The sequence below is a fragment of the Sciurus carolinensis genome, chromosome 5, assembly GCF_902686445.1.
Source record: "Sciurus carolinensis chromosome 5, mSciCar1.2, whole genome shotgun sequence".
Classification (NCBI taxonomy): Eukaryota; Metazoa; Chordata; class Mammalia; order Rodentia; family Sciuridae; genus Sciurus; species Sciurus carolinensis.
Genome location: NC_062217.1, coordinates 105,476,863 through 105,498,815, shown reverse-complemented (window position 1 = coordinate 105,498,815; position 21,953 = coordinate 105,476,863). Strand labels below are relative to the sequence as shown.

General features: G+C 33.9%; 1 pseudogene; it reads right to left on the bottom strand.

Moving 5' to 3' along the window:
- Nucleotides 1-21,953, bottom strand: part of LOC124985707 (protocadherin-15-like) — a 118,564-nt pseudogene that overhangs the window by 84,380 nt on the left and 12,231 nt on the right.

Sequence of the window (21,953 nt, the reverse complement as noted above, 5' to 3'; positions counted from 1 at the left end):
CAAAGCTTTCAAAATTTGAAGAATTAGTTCGAGAAAGAATCAGCAAGTATGTAATTAGAGCCAACATGTCCTATTTAGCTGACATAAATGGTTAGTTTTCTCACTTTGAATAGCAAGATCGTACTTACTGAAATATCCTAAAATTTTATCAGCATACATAAAGGAAAATAGAAAAGAGGAAAATAAAAAGAATGGAAGGATACATATGAATATAGCAATCTGAATGTGAAAATCAAAAACTAACTTCAGTTTGCACCCTTACTGATTCAGAATGGATTCAAAACAAAGATTGAGGAGTCCATGACAACCTATTGCCAATACTAAAACTGATTTCATTTTCCAGAGATGTCACAATAAAATTCTCTTTCCCATATGCACTTATTTTTACATGATTGGACACGTCTTCCATAGGGAGGTGGAATGGTTTCTACCTGAACTGGGCAGAGGTTTGACTACAGCAGAAGTGACACTGAAAATTCTAATGTTGGTTCATAAAATGTTCTACTTACTTGTCTTGGGAAGCTTGTTTTCTGCACCCACTATCTCACTGTGTTAGCAAGCCACCCAAACAACCTCTAAGAGGCTCATGCCAGACCTGGGCCCATAGCCAGAATCAGCTCCTTAGCCATCTAAGAAGTCATCAAGTTTCCAAGATCCTTGTCTGCATCCTGAAAATGGTGCCTAGCACTCAGTTAGTGTGTCCCAGCTGAAACTCTGTGGAGCAAAGATGAGATATTCCCTCAACTCCTATCTAAATGTGCAGCTTTATGAAAAAATTAAAGATTATATTTTGACACATTAAGGTTTGGAGGATAGCTATGCTGCAATTGATAATCACAATATGTGTTTAGTTTAACAAGTAAACTACTAAATTTTTTCCTGTATGGAAATAAAAGATACTCTTTAATGCATAAATCTTTGCTACTATTTAGATGTGTAAAAGCTGAAATTTTCTTTTAAAAATCAAATTATTTTTATTTTATAGGATGTTAAGGAATGACTCAGTCTGTTAAAAATGATGATGAAGTATGAAGATTGATCATTCTGGAGTTGAACATAACATTTAATTCAAAACAACATGGTTTTAAAAGCTCACCAGAATACTTGCTTGTGAAACTGTTTATGGATCTTGGCTTGAAAACCTCCTTTTTTTGTCCACAAAAATTCTCCATGTCCAGGATCCATTGTGCTTCTCGTTTAAACACTATTTTCCAAGGTATTCAGGGTATAAGGTATTTCTTGACTGGGCACCATCATCATTCTTATTTTAGAAGAGTCGATTTTTACTATTTTCAAATGGATTTGTCAACTAAAGACTGAATAATTTTTATCATTGACTAGTTTTTCTCAACTGAAGACTGAGTAATTTTTGTCATTGACTAGCCTTTCTTTGGGTACTGATACTCAATATGAATATTATAGTGCAACAATGGAGAGGGTGAATCAAAGGCACTTGGTGTTCACCCTATGGAATGAAGCTCCCACTAAATTCATGCTGCAAGAATCAGAATAAGGCTGTTTTCTAGTTTACAGACAGGATTCAAATATATATTAACTTTATTTTTCTTCTTAAATCTGATTTAAATTACCTATATGCACATATGCATGCATATATACATATATATGTCCATATGTCCATGTTATATGGATATTGTACATATATTTATATATATTTAGTATATATATATAGTCTATGCATATATTTGCTAATTAGCTGTATGATCATGGGAAGTTACATAAACTCTACTTTCAATAACTCATCTTTAAGATGAACTTGATGGTGGCAACTCTGCAAAAGATTCTTGAATAGATTCAACCAGTTAATATTTGTGCAGAATTTGGCACAGTTCATGACAAACTTGATATCCTATATAACAGTTTTTCATTATTATCATTTATATTATTATCCCAAATCCCATAAGAATGACATAAATGCTCTGTCAGTAATTTGGAATAGAGAGGAAAGAATGCTTAATGACACTTTATAAAATTAATTCAGTATACTCCAATCCTCATGCAGCAACATCAATCTTCCTTTACTTTCTTCAATGCACTAAATACTGTTAAGCAGTCATCGGACTGATTCATTGAATTTAATTATTGTGATTATAATACATCCTCCTTCTTGGGGTCTCACTGGTACCCTAGCTACATAAATTAATTCAGAAACATAAATTAATACTAAAATATATTTCTACCATTTCCATTAATCCATACAAAGGTTAATTTTTTTTTCTTACTAAGATTCAACAAAATAAAATCCTGATGTATAACTTTAGGTAATATGCATGCATTTGTCCAGACAAGTTCTGATTAGCATTTTTGTCTTCAAAATTACTTCATTTAGCTGAAAATTTTGTCTCACATTTATGATGACTTTTTATCTTTAGGCAAATCAACTGTACCAGTGCTAGTTTCTGCTGGTAGGTACAAAATGATTCTCAGGCATTTAAGATCTATGAGTCAAGTCTACAGATACATTAGACAAGGACTTGTGAGGATTGAATAAAATGCTATGCTGTTTATTGTATGTTTCTCTGTTCTGTTCTTCAAAATCTCAAATGTAAAGAGGGTACCAAAAACATCAGCTTTCTTATATGTTGATAAAAAAATTCAAATATTTTCCAGTAAATTCTCACACTGGGAATTATCTTGTAAACCCAGAAGCTGAATATTTCCCAGTGAAATAACAAAAACAGTTAAGTAGTTGATTGCCAGGAATTTGACTTCTCTGAAAGAGAATAAGAATATATAGAGAATATATGTACATATAATATATATACACACATATTCCAATTTTAGTGCAGAAATGCTATTTTAGACTCAGCAGTGTATCTGTACATGTTACAATTCTTTTTTCCTATATATGTACATTTATCATCTGCGGTCTGAATTCCAAACTGACAGAAATTTATAGATCCATTAGCATTTTTAAATTCAGAATAGAGCACAGAAAATATGCATTCATGGTTCACTTTGCTGCTTTCTTAAAATATATCTTTCAGTGGTGGATACTTGTATTCAGAATTTCTCCGTTCTTACTTGGACTGTCCAAGCATAATCTCCAACAACATTTCTGAACTCTAAGCTAGAAGGGCATCCTGTTGGTCTGTGTGCCCTCTGACTTAGGACTTCACATTTAAATGTGAATTTAAGGAAATGCTGGAGTTACTTCTTGGAATTTCCCAGAATATGTTGGCAACTGAGTTCTGCTGTGATTTATTCACAGAAAAAATAAAACAATCAATGTCAGAGGAATTGTTACTTCATGATATACTATCTACCTTGTAAATGGTGTAATTATGCATTGTGACAAAAATTTACCCATGCTCTCTGAAAATTGTTTTAGATATAAATATTTTTCAATACTTGTCTAGGGAATTTTGCTATTATCAATCAATATGTGTGAAAAAATATTTTAATAGGATCCCAGTGCATTTAAAGAGGTGTAAATGAGGGGAAAAGAGAATGTGTTTACCAGAGTTCTCAGCTCAGGTATGGCAGCTTGATAGGTGAGTGGACGGCAATCTCAAGTGTTTGGCACGAGGACACAAGGAAGAAACATGGGACCTAAGTCATCCCCATCTAGAATATCCACTGTGAGCATGGTGGTGGTGGTCCTCCATTCATTCAGACTTTGTGCACAGTCCTGTGAGAGGAAAAAATCAAAAATTGGGTAGGTTACAAATATTGGGAATAAGGTGACTTGTTACATTTCCTTTTCCTTTTGCTTAAATGATTGGTAAGTAACTTGTTTAAACCAACAGTATGAAGTGGTGAAGCTGGGATGTAAACTGAAATTCACTTATCTTCAAATCCACTTTCTCAAAAGCATACTATAGTAGTTAAACTTTTATAGGTCTGGCCTTTTCACAGCATTAGAATGATAATAACATAATATTGTGATGAGTTCACTGAGTCCTTGAGAATAAAAAGAAATCTCATTTTGAGTTTTATAATTCATTGGGAAAGCTGATCTGGGAATGAAAGAAAACTTTTCATAATCCAAGTTGAATAAGAAGGAAGAAGGAAGTATGTAACCATCAGGATATATAGCTGTGAAGTGTGGTTATTTTTAAATACTTAAAAAAAATTTTGAAGCAGTTAAAGATTTAGGAAAATACTGATAAGATAGTATACAAAATTCCCATGTACCCCAAGTCCAGTTTTCCCTATTCTTAACATTTTGCATTAATACGGTACATTTGTTACAAAGAGACATATTGATACTGACCAAAATAACCTGGGAGTTACCTTCAGGCAGGCTAAACTTCATGAGGGCCTCTCCTTGTCTCTACGCCCCTGACCTCCCTCCCACCCAGGTCCTGACCCAATCCACACAGCCTTGGGTTCCTTCCTCCCTCTTCTCAGTGTATTTACTTTAGATACCTTATGATTGTAAATTTCTTTGCTCTTTTGAGATAAAAAGTCTTTTAGAAACCTCTTGTGAGTTTTACAACCAGACCTGTCTTTTTCAATGACCTGGGAGTCATCCCTTTAAAATGGAATAGTCAAGGAAGATGGGGCTCCTGCCTACTCAGTCTCTGTGGGACAGTAGATACCTAACTTTGAGGGAGGCTTGGTCCACATTCCAAAACTCATCTCCTGCCATAAAGATAAGAGAAAGTTTATTTTCCTTTGAAAAGGTCAATTAGTAAACACTGATGAACTGTGGTTCTCTACCTTCTCCCCCACCCTCTCTCTCCTGGGTATACACACCCACACCCATGAACTCATTTCTGCTCCTAATTATTCCCCAACTCTTCTTCTGGTTGTGCTTTCCTATCAAGATAGCCCAGAAGAGAGTATTCCTTGCCCATTTAAGTTTGTGCAGTGTAATTTTTATTTGATAATACATTGTTATTAACTGACATGTGATTTTCTTAGTTTCTATTAATTGTTTATGTTCCAATATTCCAACTAGGATAATTTTTACATTTATTCATAATGTCTCTTTAGGTTCCTTTCGGCATCCACAATTTCTTAGACTTCTCACTTTTTACAAGCTTTGCAATATTTGGGAACTACATAGAGGTAATTGTTGTATAACATTGCGAATATACCAAATGCCATCAAATTGTTCACTTCGAGTGGTTAATTTATTTTAATTTACCTCAGTTAATTTTTTAAAATTTATTTTTATTGTAAACAAATGGGATACATGTTTCTCTGTTTGTACATGGAGTAAAGGCATACCATTCGTGTAATCATACATTTACGTAAGGTAAAGCTGTTTGTTTCATTCTGTTATTTTTTCACTTCCCCCACCACCCTCACCCCTCTTTTCCCTCTATACAGTCCCTCCTTCCTCCATTCTTGCCCCCCCCATTATGTGTCTCATCTGCTTATCAGCAAGATCATTCTTCCTTTGTTTTTTTGAGATTGGCTTATCTCAGCATGATATTCTCCAATTTCATCCATTTCCCTGCAATAAAAGTTGATTAGACTCACTTTATGTTGCTCAAAAATTGTCTTCCTGTGTGATACTTTACAGACATTAATATAAGCCTACTTTCTTAACTTTGGATAATACTACATTCCAGTTATCTTTCTCAACATGGTTCATAGAGAAGAGTTTTAGAATAGTAATTGACGGCAAAGTCAGAGAAAGCAAAAATCTCTGTTGGTGGAATTTTATAAGTGCAATTGTATTGGAAATTAGTAACTTTCTGTTTCTAGTATTTTATATTTTGATCAGTTATAAGATAGATTATGATCAAATCATGGCAAAATTAATGTTTACATTTTCAAAATGTGTATATGCATTCAAACCACAGGATTGATGAAATAATTGTTTAAAACACAAGATGTTTGAGATTCAACAGAAAAAATTGCTTTTCTGAGCTTTCTTTATCTCTGGGAGCAAGGTTGTCATTTATCCCCTCTTCCCAGGTTTTTATGATAATAAAGAATAACAGAGGGAAGACAATTCCTACCTATATAAATTAATATTATCACGATGATTTTTTTCTCCGGTATGTTCCCCTGGAATCTCATCTGTTCTTCCCAATCCATTATGCTACATACATAACCCCGCTTTATTAGATGTTTTGAAAAGCCACTTCATTTGTGCAGTATCAGTAACTGGTCAGTTGAAAGTATAACAAAAAATAGTAAAATGAAATAAATAATATTCTAAATTGTCAATGGTGCAAATAAAACATATTATTTGCATAAACATCTGATATGATTTCATTGTTTGTATTTTTATTCATTGTAATGTATGAATGTAATACATGGTAAAAGCAAATTTTCTTTTTGTCTACTTTCTCATTTTCCCTCTTTATTTCTCATTCTCTTTCCTTTGTTAAAAAAATGTTTTAAAATAAGATAGTTTATTAACTTAGGGAACTGACTGTAATTGGCCAGCAAAAATCTCCTTAAAATCTTTTCACAGTTCAACTGTTGTATGAAATAAATTATGTTTCCTCAAAATTCTTAGGATGTAACCTTAACCCCCAGTGCAGTTATACGTAGGTAATTCAAGGTTAAATACTGTCATAAGGATGGGGCTCTACTCCCTGCAGGAGTAGTATCATAATAAGAGCTCTACCATCCTGTACCATGGGAGCACAGGAAGGGGAATGAGAGCACACTGAGAGAAGATGTCCATCTACCAGCCAGAAATAAGATAGCTCTCTCCAGAAACAACCCTACCAGTCTTTGATCTGGAATTTGTGAACTCCAAACTGATGAGAGGATCAATTTCTGTTGAATAAGACAACCAGTCTCTGGTATTTTGTTATGGCAAAAGAAGCAGACTAATATAACTGTTTAATGTAGATTTTCTGAAAATGTGCTCTTATTTCCTATATCCTTTATATATTTTCTAACACTAAACATTTAGTAACATAAAAACCTTAAATACCTTCCTTAAAAATAAATCACTATTTTAAAATTATTACTTTAGATAAATATGAGAATTGTAGGTTATACAAAGAATAATCCAGTATGAAAAAAGGTGACATATGAGAGTTTAAAAGTATACATATAGCTTCAACACAGAATCAAGAAGACAATAGGACAATTCTGTGAAGTGTAGGATTTGACAGAACTAGAGCATTCTGTCATTGCCTCACAGGGAGCTTGTACTGAATGCTTAGCATCTTCATGAAAGACTTTCAATATTCTAGCTCATGATGGCAATACAATGTACAGCTTTTCAGAAGCATACCACAACATGATGTCTCACATATCAAAGATGCCACATTGATTTTGAATAAATTTTTTACTGAATAGGTTGAAATCTTCATCAATATGTTACAAGGAAGGACTAATTTTTTAAACAGGATTCATGCCTAGTAACACTTAATAGAAAGTTACTATTTTTATAGTGGCTCAGATATTTACAGTTATAACATACTAATTATAATTTATAGTTATAACATACTATATAAATCATAGTTTCATACAATTACAAATACTTAAACTATAATAATGTTAAAGCAAAGAAACACCTCTAATTTTAAGTGGTTAGTGAGACTAATTCTTTCATCCCAAATGAAAGTGTTTCTTGTAAATAGTTTGATCGCTAACTATTCCTCGATCAAACTTGGGAAAAATACTAATTTATAACTTCTTTTTTACCTGTTCTATGTTTAGCAATGCATGAAAGTAAAAATTGGTTGTGGAAAATGGAACTGGGAAAGATCTGGACTCTAACAAATAAGGTAAATTTGTGTGAAATCTGAAACCTGGTTTTAAAATGAGTATGGGACAGATATGCTTATTTTCTGGTTTATTTTTGAGGCAATGTCACATAATCCTTGGAAGAAATTTCCAGCATTTAAAGATGCAGTATTAGTTTGTAGTTTAACAAATGGCTAGCAGCACCTAACACACTCATTCATAGATACATATATTAAATACTATTTCATTACCTTATCAGGTATTTGCAGTAGAGAAAGAAAAAATATTCAGCATAATTAGAGTTGCCCTGAGTCTTTTGACCCTAAGTCTGTTACCTAGGACCACAGAGTTATTTGTCTTGCTTCTGCTCACCATTGATAGATGAAATATTACTGACTGAAATTTTAAAAATCAATCCTAGTAACTTGATTCTGCTACATTGCTTTATTTAAAAAAAACAATAGCAACCAAATTATCTTAGTCTAAATAATTTTAGAAGTGGGTCTTTTCTTTTTTATTCTTCTTGAAGGTCTTTTGCTTCTTTGAGTTGTTTACCTGAGTTTTCTTCAATTTTTTGCATGCCAGTACATGGAATAGTATCTTTTGTAACCATATTTGCCCATGTATTTATTATTCTAACAATCTATAAATATTTGTTCCTTGAACCGTGAACAACCATCCACCCATTTTACTTCCACTCCTCAGAAAATGACCAAGAAACTAGTAGAGTTAAAAAAAAATGGTTTTAAAATTAGTACTTATTCCACACATGGAAAGGGAGAAGTGAGAGAAGGTCAGGATGGCATTATTTCTGGAAAGCTGTTTACATAGTTAAAATCTGAAATTATAGTGATTTTTGTGTGTATCAAAAAAAGGTGTAAACCTTTTTACCTACACATACATGTCACACCTCCATCCTCTGAGATTTTTAGTAGAGCTTCAGGAGTAGGATCCAGAATCTGCATACTGAATATGTCTCCAAGTTGATATTGATATGGTTGTTTGGTGAATAATAATTTGGGAAATACTTCAGTTTGGGTTAAAAAGCAAATTAGTGGAATGCAGGTTATACATTAGGGGGTGATTCAGAGGGGAAAGAATATAGTGAGTGGAAGCAACCCTTTCAACTCCATTCCATTACCTTCTCCAAGTTGAAGAATGTAACATATAAATTCTACCAAGGGCAGCAGGGTCCTCTTAATGAAGTATACCATGCCAAGCACTCTAAGAGCACTTAATTCATTTTGGATGTATTATTTATTCCATAAGTTCGTAGGAAAAGATAAGAAATTAAATACTCACATTAGCTTGGATGATGACAAAGTAGCAAGTCTTATCTTCATAGTTTAGTCTCTTCCTTAAGACTACGTTTCCACTCAACATGAGGGGAATTTCAAGGGTGTCAATGGAAGTCTGCAAATATTAAGTACACAAAGTTTAGATCAGTTGAATACATGATGAAATAGTTTGATATTGTGGACTAGTCCTCTTGAAAGGTAGATGGTATGTTTATTACCTGAGAATGAAATGTGAGTTTAAGTTTCATAATTAATAATCTTATTATTTCTCAAAACATTTTATTTTGATCAACAGATTTCACCAGAGATGATAACCAGTAATATAGTATTTGTTATGGTTTGGATGTGAGGTATCCCCCAAAAGCTCACTTGTGAGACAGTGCAAGAAGGTTCAGAGAAGAAATGATTGGGTTGTGAGAGTTTTAACCCAATTGGTTAACTAATCCTCTGATAGGGATTAACTGAGTGATAACCGAAGTGGTCGGGTGTGACTGGAGGAGGTGGGAATTGGTGTGTGGCTTTGGGCATATATTTGTATCTGTTGAGTGGAGACTCTGTCTGCTTCCTGATGATGCAAACTGCTTCCCTCTGCTACACTCTTCCCCCATGATGTTCTGCCTCACCTGGAGCCCTGAAGAATGGAGCTGGCCTTCTGTGGATTAAGACCTCTGAAACTGTGAGCCCTCAAAAAACTTTTCCTCCTCTACAGTTGTGATGGCTGGATCATTTAGTTACAGCAGGGAAAAAGTTGACTAAAACAGTATTCTTGCCATAATTTACCATATATTATTAAGATTACTCATCCACAGCTCTGGAATAGTCCTGAGTCAAAGTCCAGGAACCTGGATATCTCCCTGTTATCTTTTGACAATTGTTTTAACATCAGAGTTCAAATATTGCAATTTGTTATTGCTATTTAGTTTCACTGTTTAACATTTGTGCAAATTTTATATTCTAAGAATTTTCTGACACTAAATTACAATATGATATTGCAACTTAATAACTTAAAGGTTATTTTTTCAAGCCTCATAATTTAGCACATTAGTTAAGTTCCCTAACCTGTCAGAGACTCATTTCTTCCTAGTAACATGCAGGTCATAAGGACAATCTTTGAAGTGCCTCCTCTTTTAAGTAGCCCTCAGTGTAAGTGTACTCACCCCTTAAGAGAATAATTTACAAGACTGGTGTTTTCCTTACAAAGATCTACATCACTCTTGCATTTTATTGTCATTGTGAATATTGATAAAATAATAAAGTAAAACAGATTGTTTTACTTCCATCATTGGAACTGATCTTTGTTTTATGCAGTTGTGCTTGTGTTCGTTAAAGGAAATACTTAGTTTGAATCCATATTAAGTTGCTTCAAAAAGAGGAGGAGGATAGGAGAGAAAAGAAGAATGGGAAGGAAGAAAAGAAAAAATTCTTTGTGTTTATACCTTCAAAACAGTGTAAATGGTGTTTATACCTTCAAAACAATGTAAATGTATTCTCAATAGTCACTCAGGAAGGAAGACTCAGTAAGAAAACAGCCAACACTGGTCTCTCATCCTAGATTCAAGCAATGGGATGTGGAGAGATTAACTTTCTATATCTATGGTTGTGAGCTCTCTCTCGCTCTCTCTCTCTCCTCTTTCTCTCTCTCTCTCTCTCTCTCACACACACACACACACACACACACACATACTAGTATACTATACATGATCAATGAATCATTTTTAAATGATTTATTCTCTGCTTATGTTTTGCAAATCTTTTTCTAATAGTTATTTTAAAAATAACATTTATTAAATATAAGTACAGAAAATGCATCATAAGGGATATTGACAATTAAAACCAGACATTTGACATTTTCTCTAAGTTTTTGCTCATTTAGCATTGCTTATACCTGTGAGTGGTACTCTCAATTGTGACAAGGTAGTATAAAATGACTTACTCTAAATACTTAAATTGATTACAGGAAAAGTCTTGTTAAATAATTGCCATTTACACTGTAAAATATATCTTAATGTATTATTATGAGGTTGTTACATCTTAGTGACTAAAGAACTAGAGTTTTTAGCTTACCCTGAGGTCACCTAATCCCTGGACTCAGAATTTGAAATTAGCTTAGATAATGGATATCTGATGGCTGTATATTTTAGTGAAAGCTATAACTCTTAATGGAATGAGACTTCACTGATCTTACTACAAACATGGTAATTCCATTCTCTTTACCAGAGATTATTTTGGAATTGTACATGTGATTCAATTCTGTGCAAAAAGAATAATTTATCTTAATTAGAGAGACATCTGAAATTTTTGCAGCCATTTTGAGACTATTGCTGTAACTAATTTTGGAGAAGTAATTAATATACTAATACTGGCAGAAAATAAAATGTAAAGCTTCTGGATCTTGCTTTTTTTTTTTTTTTTTTTTTTTTGAGTTGTTGGACATTCCCTGATACTTATACCATTGCTGAGCAAACTACTGTGAGAGACAATAAATGACCTTTTTAGTTTGGTGATCTTTAATTTAGTTTTCTGTTTTTTTGCAACTGACTGCACTTGGATGCATGATTGTCTCCTTTTTGTTTCCATACCTTGTAGTCCCCTCACTTTTCCACATAAACCACAGCTTCTCACAGCTGTCATTTGTTCTCTTTTTCTTGTCCAAACACCCTATTGCTCATTTTTCTGTGTAGTAAATTTTACAAATTCTATTCTGAAATCTTCTCTGTCTTTCAATTTGAATTGTCTTTGATATGATGTTGCATGATTTTTTCAAACCAAACACAAAACATATTATTTGTGTATTTCCTGTTTCCCTTCACAGATTCCTCAGGAGCCTCAGTCTATGATACAGAGATACTTACCTTTTCTATCTCTATCAAAACAACTTGAGAAATATTTTCAATATTTTGTTGTTATTGATTAAACAAGTATTTTTGAGTATCTATTTTTTCTCTAAAACTTATAGACCAATAATTAAATAAAGCAATAGAAGAAAATGTGCAAAAAAGAGGAGCATAATGTACATAAAGTTTTAGGAAACTTTTCTCTAGTAAAATGAATATTGTTCAACTTTAAGTAAATGCCTGATTTGGTGGTATTCTTAAGTTTGACCTAAGAAGTAAAAAGAAAACTAGATTTTATAGAAAAATTATTATTATTTTTTTAATTATTGTAGGACATGACCATGGGGAAATGGAACAATTCACTCAAAATTTATAATATATAACAGATATGTATCATTCAGATACATACATCTCTGTTCCCCCTTCTTCAGAAATTTTTAGTAGTTGGCATTTCTAACAGAACTACTGTGTGATTCTGATGCAGATGGTTCAGATTTGACTTTGAAAAACTGGAGTAGCAGTGAGTCTGCACTTTGCCTTTCTACTATTTATTGTTCTTTCCTTTCAAAATTAGAGCTTTGAACCACCAAGAGTGTGGGAAACAGTAATATCCATTTGCTTCAGTGATTTGTGAAGCAAAGTCATTGCCCTCTTTTGATAGTTTTGGACACTCTGTAAGACACAAACTTGGCATCATTTTCCTTAGGTGATGAAAATTTAAATTTGACCTCTACCAATACCATCTTAATAAAAGAAATCCAATTATGGCTCAATCTCTTGACACCCACTGGCCCTAAATATCTGGCCTCCATTAAGAAAGGTCCACTCAGAATTTCCCAGTGGTTTGGTGACTTGACAACTATCAGAGAAGGCGCACTCCTCTATTTCATAAAGTGAGGGTAAGGCAGGTTGAGCAATTTTATCACTATCAAAAAACATGAACTAGGGTAGAGGGCAGATGTAATTCCCATGCCACATGTGTGCCCACAAAAGAGTTAGTTAGAGGTATCTTGACACCCTAAAAACTATTTCCCAGAGATGATTTGATCTTCCTATAGCTTCTTTATTAATATATGTGAAGGTGAGTTAGTAATAGTTTAGATAAAAAGTCATTTCTCTGATGGTCATGCTAGCAGTTATTATGCTCTTGGTTAGAGATATGCGTACTTTGAGCAAGACTGATTTTCCCTTAACTTATAATAAACAGCATTAATTTTATCCTGACATTCTCTTTTAAACCTTTAGCTTTTGTCTCATTAAGTCAGGGTACCATGCCACCAGTTACTGATCAGTCTATAGGTTGTTTGTCATTGATAGGCTGTTTCCCCTAATCTGATTACTGACACAAAAAATGGAGGACTTAGCAAGAATATATCATCCTTGTATACCAAACTGAGATTTGTACAGTAGGTAGCATAGACTCTGCCCTTACTACCATTCTGATCATATTTTAATGTTTCATGCAAAATTATCACAAACATATATTTGCATTTAAGGATGCATTAAAGATTAAAATGCAATTCATTTTACCTTGTTCTAACTCATGGTCCATCAAATTGTATTTAGAAGTGCTTAATTAGACGTACAGGTACTTATGTTCCAAAGTTAAAAGGTTATAGACTTAGACTGAAAATATCTAGGTTCCAAGTTACACAAGGAGAGATTTTAGATGATTTAAACAGGAGAAAAAGAGAAATATGATGGGAATTTAAGACTGTCAGGATATAATATACCATATACAATATTTTTGAAGTATAACATAATTCTCCTATTTAGTTTCCTAGAAATAAGTCATAATTATTTTTGCTTAGCTTGAAATATTTTAATAACATCAGAAATTCTACACCGACTTAAATACAGAACTACTAAAGGATGGTAATTTGTTAAAAACCTTTTACATTTGAACTGTGCTTTTAGCTTCCTGACTCATGAAATTCAAACATATTACATGCTTACACATTAAAAAATAAATTGTGGCTCATTTTTTCTCAATTCCCTTAAAGCTATAGGGAGTCACGAGTATACAAAAAAGGACAATCTACTTGGGAGGCATTGATAAAAGATATTACCACCCTCTGAAATACTACTGTACCACCTCCAAAACAGAAGCTGCGAGTTCATGCTGCTACCTCAGTGCTTTTCTGGGTGGCAGTGGTCCATAAGAGAAATGGTGTGCTGTAGCTCTAGTCCACTGGAGACTGCTACAGGGATATGTCATCCCTTTCCTCCTTATTACTTTAGATTAAAATACTTAAAGGGCAGAATAAATATCTTTCCAGTTTTGTATTAAAAAAAGATTAAGAGAAGTAATACAATAATAATTATAGGAACAGTTATGTCAATCTTGCTAAGAGTAGAATTTAAAATATCAGAATGATACCTCTTTTATATTTGCTTTTTTCATTTAACATTGCACAAAAATGCAAGATTGGTTGAGCATGTGATAAATTCAAAAAAAAATTTTTCGTTTTTCTTTTTCTTCTTTTTTTTTTTTTTCTAAACAAGGAACAAGAAAGGTGAAGGCATCAAAAACAATATTGTGCAATTGTAATGAGCATAGTATACATGTCACAGACATTAAATGCTGCTCATTTAACAGTTGGTTGCTCTCATCATCTAGTTAATATCCTTTACTACCATGTCCTAACAAATGATCCAAATGTTCCTTAATAAACAATAGGTGACAGAATGAGAAAATACACTTATAAAGAATGTCTCTTCTTCCCTTCAATAAAAAAGAAAACTAAGATTTTTTGTTCTGCCAAACCTTGGTTAGTCTTCTAAAATTTTCTTCTAGCCCATCTGCACTTCCTTATAAAGTCCAATGTTAGCAAATAACCTTGCTAACTCAATTGGGCAAGAATCCCCCCTACCATCCTAGATATCTGATCATCCTCCATATCTGAATTTGATCAGGTACCTCATCTTCCATTGTCCTCCAGGTGATGTCTGATCACTCCTGCCTGGTTTTTGCAAGAATCCCATTAAGTGTGTTAAACCAGAATTCCCCTCACCCTTAATGATCCCTCCTAAACAATCTTAATTCATGGACCACCACCCTGTTCCTTGCCTATAAATTCCGACTTGCACATGTTTTATTTGGAATTGAGTGCAATCTCTCTCCACTGTAAGACCTGGTTACAGTGGTTCTATACCTATTGCAATTGTCCTGGATTAAGTCTTTCTCACCATACTTTAACATGTCATTGAGTAATTATTTTCTTTGACAAATGAGATCATTTTTATAATGAAATAGTTACTAATTTTTTTTCTAAATAAGAAAGGATAGGTTATGCTATAGGAACAAAGGCCCTCATTGTTATCTCATACCTAATCCACATATTTATACATCTAGCACTTCAGCAGATAGACTTTGTTTCTTGTTGTTCAGACACGCAGGCTAATGGATGGTTCACCTTAATATTTTTTTCTCCAATTTCTGTAGCAGTGGGAGGAGATATGATGACTTGTACTTTGGTTTTCTGAGCTCACATTTTATTAATCAAAGCAAGTAATTTTCTCCAAGCAAGAAAAGTACATTCTTGGAATATTTCCAAAGGAAAAAAATAATTCAGGAATTTTTGGTAAATCGCACAAGTGCTTTGCTTTATAGTGGGTCAATCAGTTCAGCAGTCCTTTATTCCAGAATTTGTTCTTTCTTTATTTTAAAAGATCATTTGAATTTCAATAAAAAGAAGGACAAAAAAAAGAAAAGCTCCAAGTTTAGCTATTCTTATTTTATTCAGGGATTAAATAAAAGAACTTTGTTATGGTGAAGAGTCTGCAACATTTGGTTATAACTGAAATTTTATGATTTTGAATAATAAAAATGCCCCCTCCTTCCTCACATCACATTTCCTAATAAATCGTCTATCCTGTCATAAGGAAAAAATAGGTAGGATAAGAAAGACCCTAATAATGCAAATTTGCCTTTTTGTAATATCAGAATAGAACCTTCATCCTTTCTATTTTGTAATTTAAAAAAAAGGGTCAAAAATACTTTATGAAAGTAGATCCTGTTAACATGTTATGCAAAAAAAATGGCAATAACATTGGCATTATAGTATTTGTGACAATCATATCTGACTCCTGATTAGCAACTTCTACCTTTGTATGATGTCTTCCTGTTAAGTGTGAGCAGGACCTCTGACTTGCTTTTGGGCATTATAATACAGCATAGGAGATGAGCTGTCACTCTCATGATTACATTATGTTAGATGAAGTTCTGTCTTGTAATCAGACCAGCTCTAGATACTCTCCTTGCAGGTTTGAGGCACTGGCACTTATGCAGACCACATGGCAAGGAACTCAGGGCAGCCTGTAATAGTCCATAGCAGCCTGTGGTAAAGAGGAGCAAGAAGGTGAGGTTCTATGTTTTACAACCACAAATTCCAACAGCAATCAGAGTTTTTTGGAAATGGATTACTTTCTAGCTGAGCTTCACTAAGAGTATTAATCTCACCAGCACTTTGATTAAAATCTTATGAGAGCCTAAGCAGAAGGCACAGCTAAGGAAGCACAGAAACTGTAAGGAAATAAATACATATGTTGTTTTAAGTTACTGAATTTTTTATAATTTTTTCTATAGCAACCAATACATTATATTGTCCCTAAGACTTGTCTGAAGGATTGGTGGTGATAAACTACTGGTTATTGATAATTATTACCTTTGATGCATCCCCAACTTCATAATTTTGAGAGATGTATTTCTCCTTCTTTGATACTTTACACAATGAACATATTGGCATGAGGGTACCCTCTGATACATTCTTGTAATAAGGGACAGACAGAAGTGAATGGTGGGAACATGAGGTAAAGGGAAGGGGTAATTCTATAAAATAGGCCCACTGTTCTTACCACCACAAGCTTTCTTTTGCAAGAAGTAATATACTTGCAACCATTCTTGGCTTAAATGGACAGGCTATGTCACATTCCTCAGCAAACTACCTATTATCTGCAGAAGAGGTGCAGGTCCTGAAATAATGTCAATAAGAGGAATCAAAGATACCCGGAAGGGAGAGATTTTGTGACTCTTCACAGACCAGATCCTGAAACTCAGGGAGATTAGGACAATTCCTTCAAACCATAAAATCTATAAGAATTTATCCTTAATAATCCAATTAGAAGCCAGGCACTGGGGCACATGGCTGTAATCCCCTTGGTTGTAATCCCAGGCTGAGACAGGAGGACTGTGAGTTCAAAGTCAGCCTCATCAATTGTGAGGTGCTGAGCAACTCACTGAGACCCTGTCTGTAAATAAATACAAAATAGGGCAGGGGATGTGGCCCAGTGGTTGAGTACCCCTGAATTCAATCCCCAGCACCCTCCCCCAATAAAGAATTCAATTAGAACCAGGCAGTATGGGCCAAAGTGACCCAGAGGTGTCACTGCAGTGGAGACTTGAAAGTCAGATGTCATTTTGTTATCAGTCGGAAGTCAAGAGGTGAATCTGATGGGACTGTCTGGAAACTTCTCTAGGATCCCAAATAAAACTGGAATGCAGGAGAGGTACACTGTATGTTTCCTCTCTGAGAGTACCTACTCTCTCCCTTGAGAGTGTTCCCTTTCTCTTCTATCCCTTCAGTAAACTCATGCTTGCTACTCTGAGTGACATATCTGAATACTTACTTGATTGCAAACATTGGGGTTTGAAGCGGGAGGTCTTCACACTGCCTCAGGGTCCTAAAGGCCCCCACCCTGTAACACTTGTATTAAAAAGCATCATCTCCTTCATTGGTTGTTTTTGGTTTTTTTGTATAAAGATTAATAGACATATCAAAGTCCAGAACTTTCTCTATTTTTCCCTTTGTTATAGAGAAAACAGCCTGAAATAGAATTGAAATTTCCATGTTTCTGGTTATGCAGTAGTAGATGTGCCAAATCAGTCCATAGCTTATCACTGGAGAGCCACAGTTATGGGTATAATGGATGCCTGCTCCTTTTTGTTTTTCAGATTTGGGAATGCTACTGTATCATCATTGCTATTTTGCTACTTAGGTAAGCCAGAATGGTTCAAAGGCAAAATGAGTACAAACACTAGTTTTCTAAAGATATATTGAAGAGATAAACCCATTGGGAAATAATCATTCTGCTCCTATATAACTTAACTCTTACTCAACAAAAAGCGCAAATATAGAGAATATAAAAATCAACCAACCACTCAAACAAAAAGCCAATATCCTTGGAGAAAGAACCAAAGCAGACAGTTTTTTAAGGAGGTAGACACCTGGAAAAATAGATGACATGAGTAAGTTTCCTGTTTTATGGCAGTTAGCCAGAGAGAAAGCTGAGTTCAGCACCATGTTGATACTTAAAACTCTGATAGGAAGCCTGAAGTCTTTATGGACTGAAGCATCAGGTGATAGAACAAAGTTGACTGTAATTGAGTGGGGAAATACTGGAAAGGAGAAAGCAAGAAAGGGGTAGGATAAAAGTCTACTGATAAGCTATGTCATACTCTCTACCTGTTCTCTAAACTATACTTTTGTAAGGCAGTTTATATAAAATCAACTATGAAAAATAATACATGCTAAATGGAGATTTGAGCTACACTCAAGTAAAAGAGCTTCCAGTTTGAGTTCAACCAAATTGTTCATTAAAATGAGAAACAAAACAAACAAACAACATTGAAAAAAATAAACCTCGGAGAAATGAAATAAACTCAACTGTCTCTCCACAGCATCATATTCACAATATCCAAGCAAGAGTTCCAAACAAGTCAGTATGATGAGGAAGGAAATGTGCTCCATATTACAAAAACCAAACAAGGGTATTCAAGCAGGTATTATAACTATACCTGTGGAAAAAAATGCAATGATGATATACACTATAAATACAAAAGTGAGGAAATCTTATAGTTTGTGAAGAAATGGAAACTATTAAGAATGTGGAAAATTTAGAACAAAAGAACAAATATCAAATTTAAAAACAACGACATAAAAAGAACATAATATTTTGTAAAATATATTGCATATATATATTGCATATATTTTACAAATATATTTTAAAAATATATTGCATATATTTTACAAAAGGATGGAGATTGCAGAGAATGTGTAATTTTGAAAATAGATCAATAGAAAACATCAGTTTGTAGAAAAAAGATGAAAATATACTGAACACAATTAAACAGAGTCCTGGGAAGCTGTGAAACAATATCAAAATAGCTACCATTCCTGTAATTAGTCTCAGAGGTAGAGAAGTCAGGGGGCAGGGGGAAAGAGGGAAAAGGGCATGAAAATATTAAACAAATATGACTGATAATTTATAAAAAATAGACTTTCAAAAACTTAAGAGAGTCTGCAACCCTCTTCCAAAAAATAATTATAAAGAAAAGTACACCTTAGCATGCAATAGTCAAGTTGCTAAGCACACACAATTAAATGAAAAAATTAAAAGCAGAGAAAAGTGATGCATTATGTACAAGAAATATTATATTTCCACTGAATTCTCTCATTAGAAGTACTGATGAAAATGATTGGAAAAATTAATTAATATTTTGCATTGTTATGTGACAGAAGGGACATTTGCAATTGTGTACAAGGATGAAGCAGATAATAAAAATGAGGGAAGCAACTGGGGTGTAGGTGTATACATACATATTGCCCAGTGGTAGGAGTGATGGAGTTTAACAGTGTCAGATTACTGTGTTATTGGAAATCACTAGCAGTGTCAATATGTTTCTGTTTCTCGAAGGAAGAAAGCAAGCTACCCTAGAGTGTAAAATTCCATGATGTTTCGATATTGGCTTCAAAATAGTTTACAATAATTTGTGGCCAAACAAAACATCTGTGAGATAATGAAGCTAATATGTGTCTTCAAGTAATGAACAATAAAACATCAGATGGAAGAAAACAACCAGAACATAGGACAGTCTGATCTACACTTTCTACCATTTATCATATGGCATGAGACTAATTTGAAAAAAAATATATATCAGTGCTTACCAAAACCAAAGGTGATCACACTTTCAGATTAAGAAATAAGGAGAGCATTAGGCTACTTTTTTTTTTGTTTTGTTTTGTTTTTTGTTTTTTGTTTTTTGTGCCAAGGATTGAACTCAGGGGCACTCAACCATTATTTTTTATTTTATTTAGAGACAGGGCTTCACTGAGTTGCTTAGCTCCTTGTTGTTGCTGAGGCTTGCTTTGAACTCGAGATCCTCTGCCTCAGTCTCCTGAGCTGCTGGGATTACAGGTGTGCACCACCATCCCTGTGCATTATGCTATTTTTAATATAAACAAAAAAAACTAGAGATTTATTAATGGCAGAAAATAGAATTATAGGTATTTCTCTTGCTGCTCTTAAGAGAAATGTCTGGTACTGAAGTTTATAGTACATTTCTAGGATGGCTGAAGGTGGATTCTCTCCCTAAAAATGTGCCTTGATTAATGCTTTTTCTTCCAATAGAACCCATGTTAAGTGTTTTCATGATGTCTTATTCTTTTGTTGCATGGAAGTAGGACCATGCCCAGAGAATTTTATTTATTTTACAGTAGTGCTAGCTTGCTAAAATTTATTTTTCTTTTTTGTAATTTTAAAACTGCATGGGGCTGATTGGTTATCCATTCTGTAGGTAGTAAAAGGTACATAATTGTGTTTGATTTCAAGCCCATGGATCACTGAAAGGGGGAAGCATTCAGAAGGTTTTACTCCATAGCAAAAAAGGAATTTCAACTTCACAAAACTAAAAGATAGTTTCTAAGTAAATTTTTTTTAGTTTAAATTACAACTTAACCTTTAAATTTTTTTTGCAATGCAAAAAATATTTCCCTCATATACATGAAATGACTCTTCTATACTTCTGGTTTCATTTTCATAACTTGAGGAATAAGGGTTAGGGAATGACCATCATATAATGTAAGCTAAAAAAAATGGCACATGCATGCAATATTAAGTATTAAAGAAGAAAACCTAAAGCACAAACAAGGTGAATGGTTCCGATAGAATGTGCAGTCAACTGTCTTTGGTACCGTCAATGGAAAAGTGTTTTTCTTGACCTTTGCTCCTCTGCTTCTGAAGTACTTTCCATTTCATTTCTTGTATAATACTTCACACTTAAGGTTCTCTGTCACAATCTCAACACATCCCCATCTCTTGGTTTCATTTCAAACATATTGAGAGGTTCCCTCTAAGGGCTTTGAACTCAGGGGCACTTGACCACTGAATCACATTCCCAATCCTATTTTGTATCGTTTTAATTTAAAGACAGAGCCTCACTGAGTTGCTCAGTGCCTCCCTTGTGATCCGCCTGTCTCAGCCTGACAAGCGACTGAAATTATCTAGTTCAGAAAAGTGTTTTTCTTTTCTTTTTTTTTTTATAATTTAAGTTTGGAAGAGAATGGAGGAAACAAGGCAATCCACAAAAATTCTGATCACTTTCCTCTTAGGTCAGTTAGTGGAAGGAAACCATCATCACCCAAGAGGTGCAGGTGAAAGCAGGGCACATAGTTTAGTCATGACCTCTCATATTGTCCCAGATGTCATTAGGGACCAGGAGCCAGGCTACTAACCCCTGGTGTAATGGAGAAGGCTGGCCAGTGACTCTAGGTTAGCCCCCACAACATGAGATAATCTATAACTCTTTCCTAAGAAGCGTTTTTCTTCAGTTCCTTATTTTTCAGTTTCATTTCCTATGCCATGGATGGTTTTTCCCAAATACTTAATTACTGAAATTTTAAACTTACAGAAAGGTTACAAATATTGCATACTGAGCACCCATTTATTGACTACTAGATTCTACAATCTTGTAATTTCCTCTTCAACTTAAAACATTGTTCTTGGAGGTAGTAGATACTGAACAAACATTTGCTAATCTCTTCCCAGTATGAATGCTAGGCAAACAGTGCTGTTTTAGGAAAAAAATTTCAAAATTATAAATTGAAAGAAACAATCCTAATAGACATATGCTGGATGTGGCAATATCTGTAGCAATTATTTAAAGTGGTTAATATAAAATTCATTCTTTGTAATGCAAACAAATGAAGGCCTGTAAGTTCTGGAGAACCTAATTCATCATTTACTTTTTTTTATTTATCAGATTGTCTCCTTGTTCTAGGAAAAAAAAATTCTATGTTTATAATAGTATTAATGGTTTTGATAATAGATTTATCTCTTAATAGGTAAACTTCCTTTGCATTTTGATGATCAAAAAAATCATGAAATCATACTGAACTTGGCACTGAATTTTCAA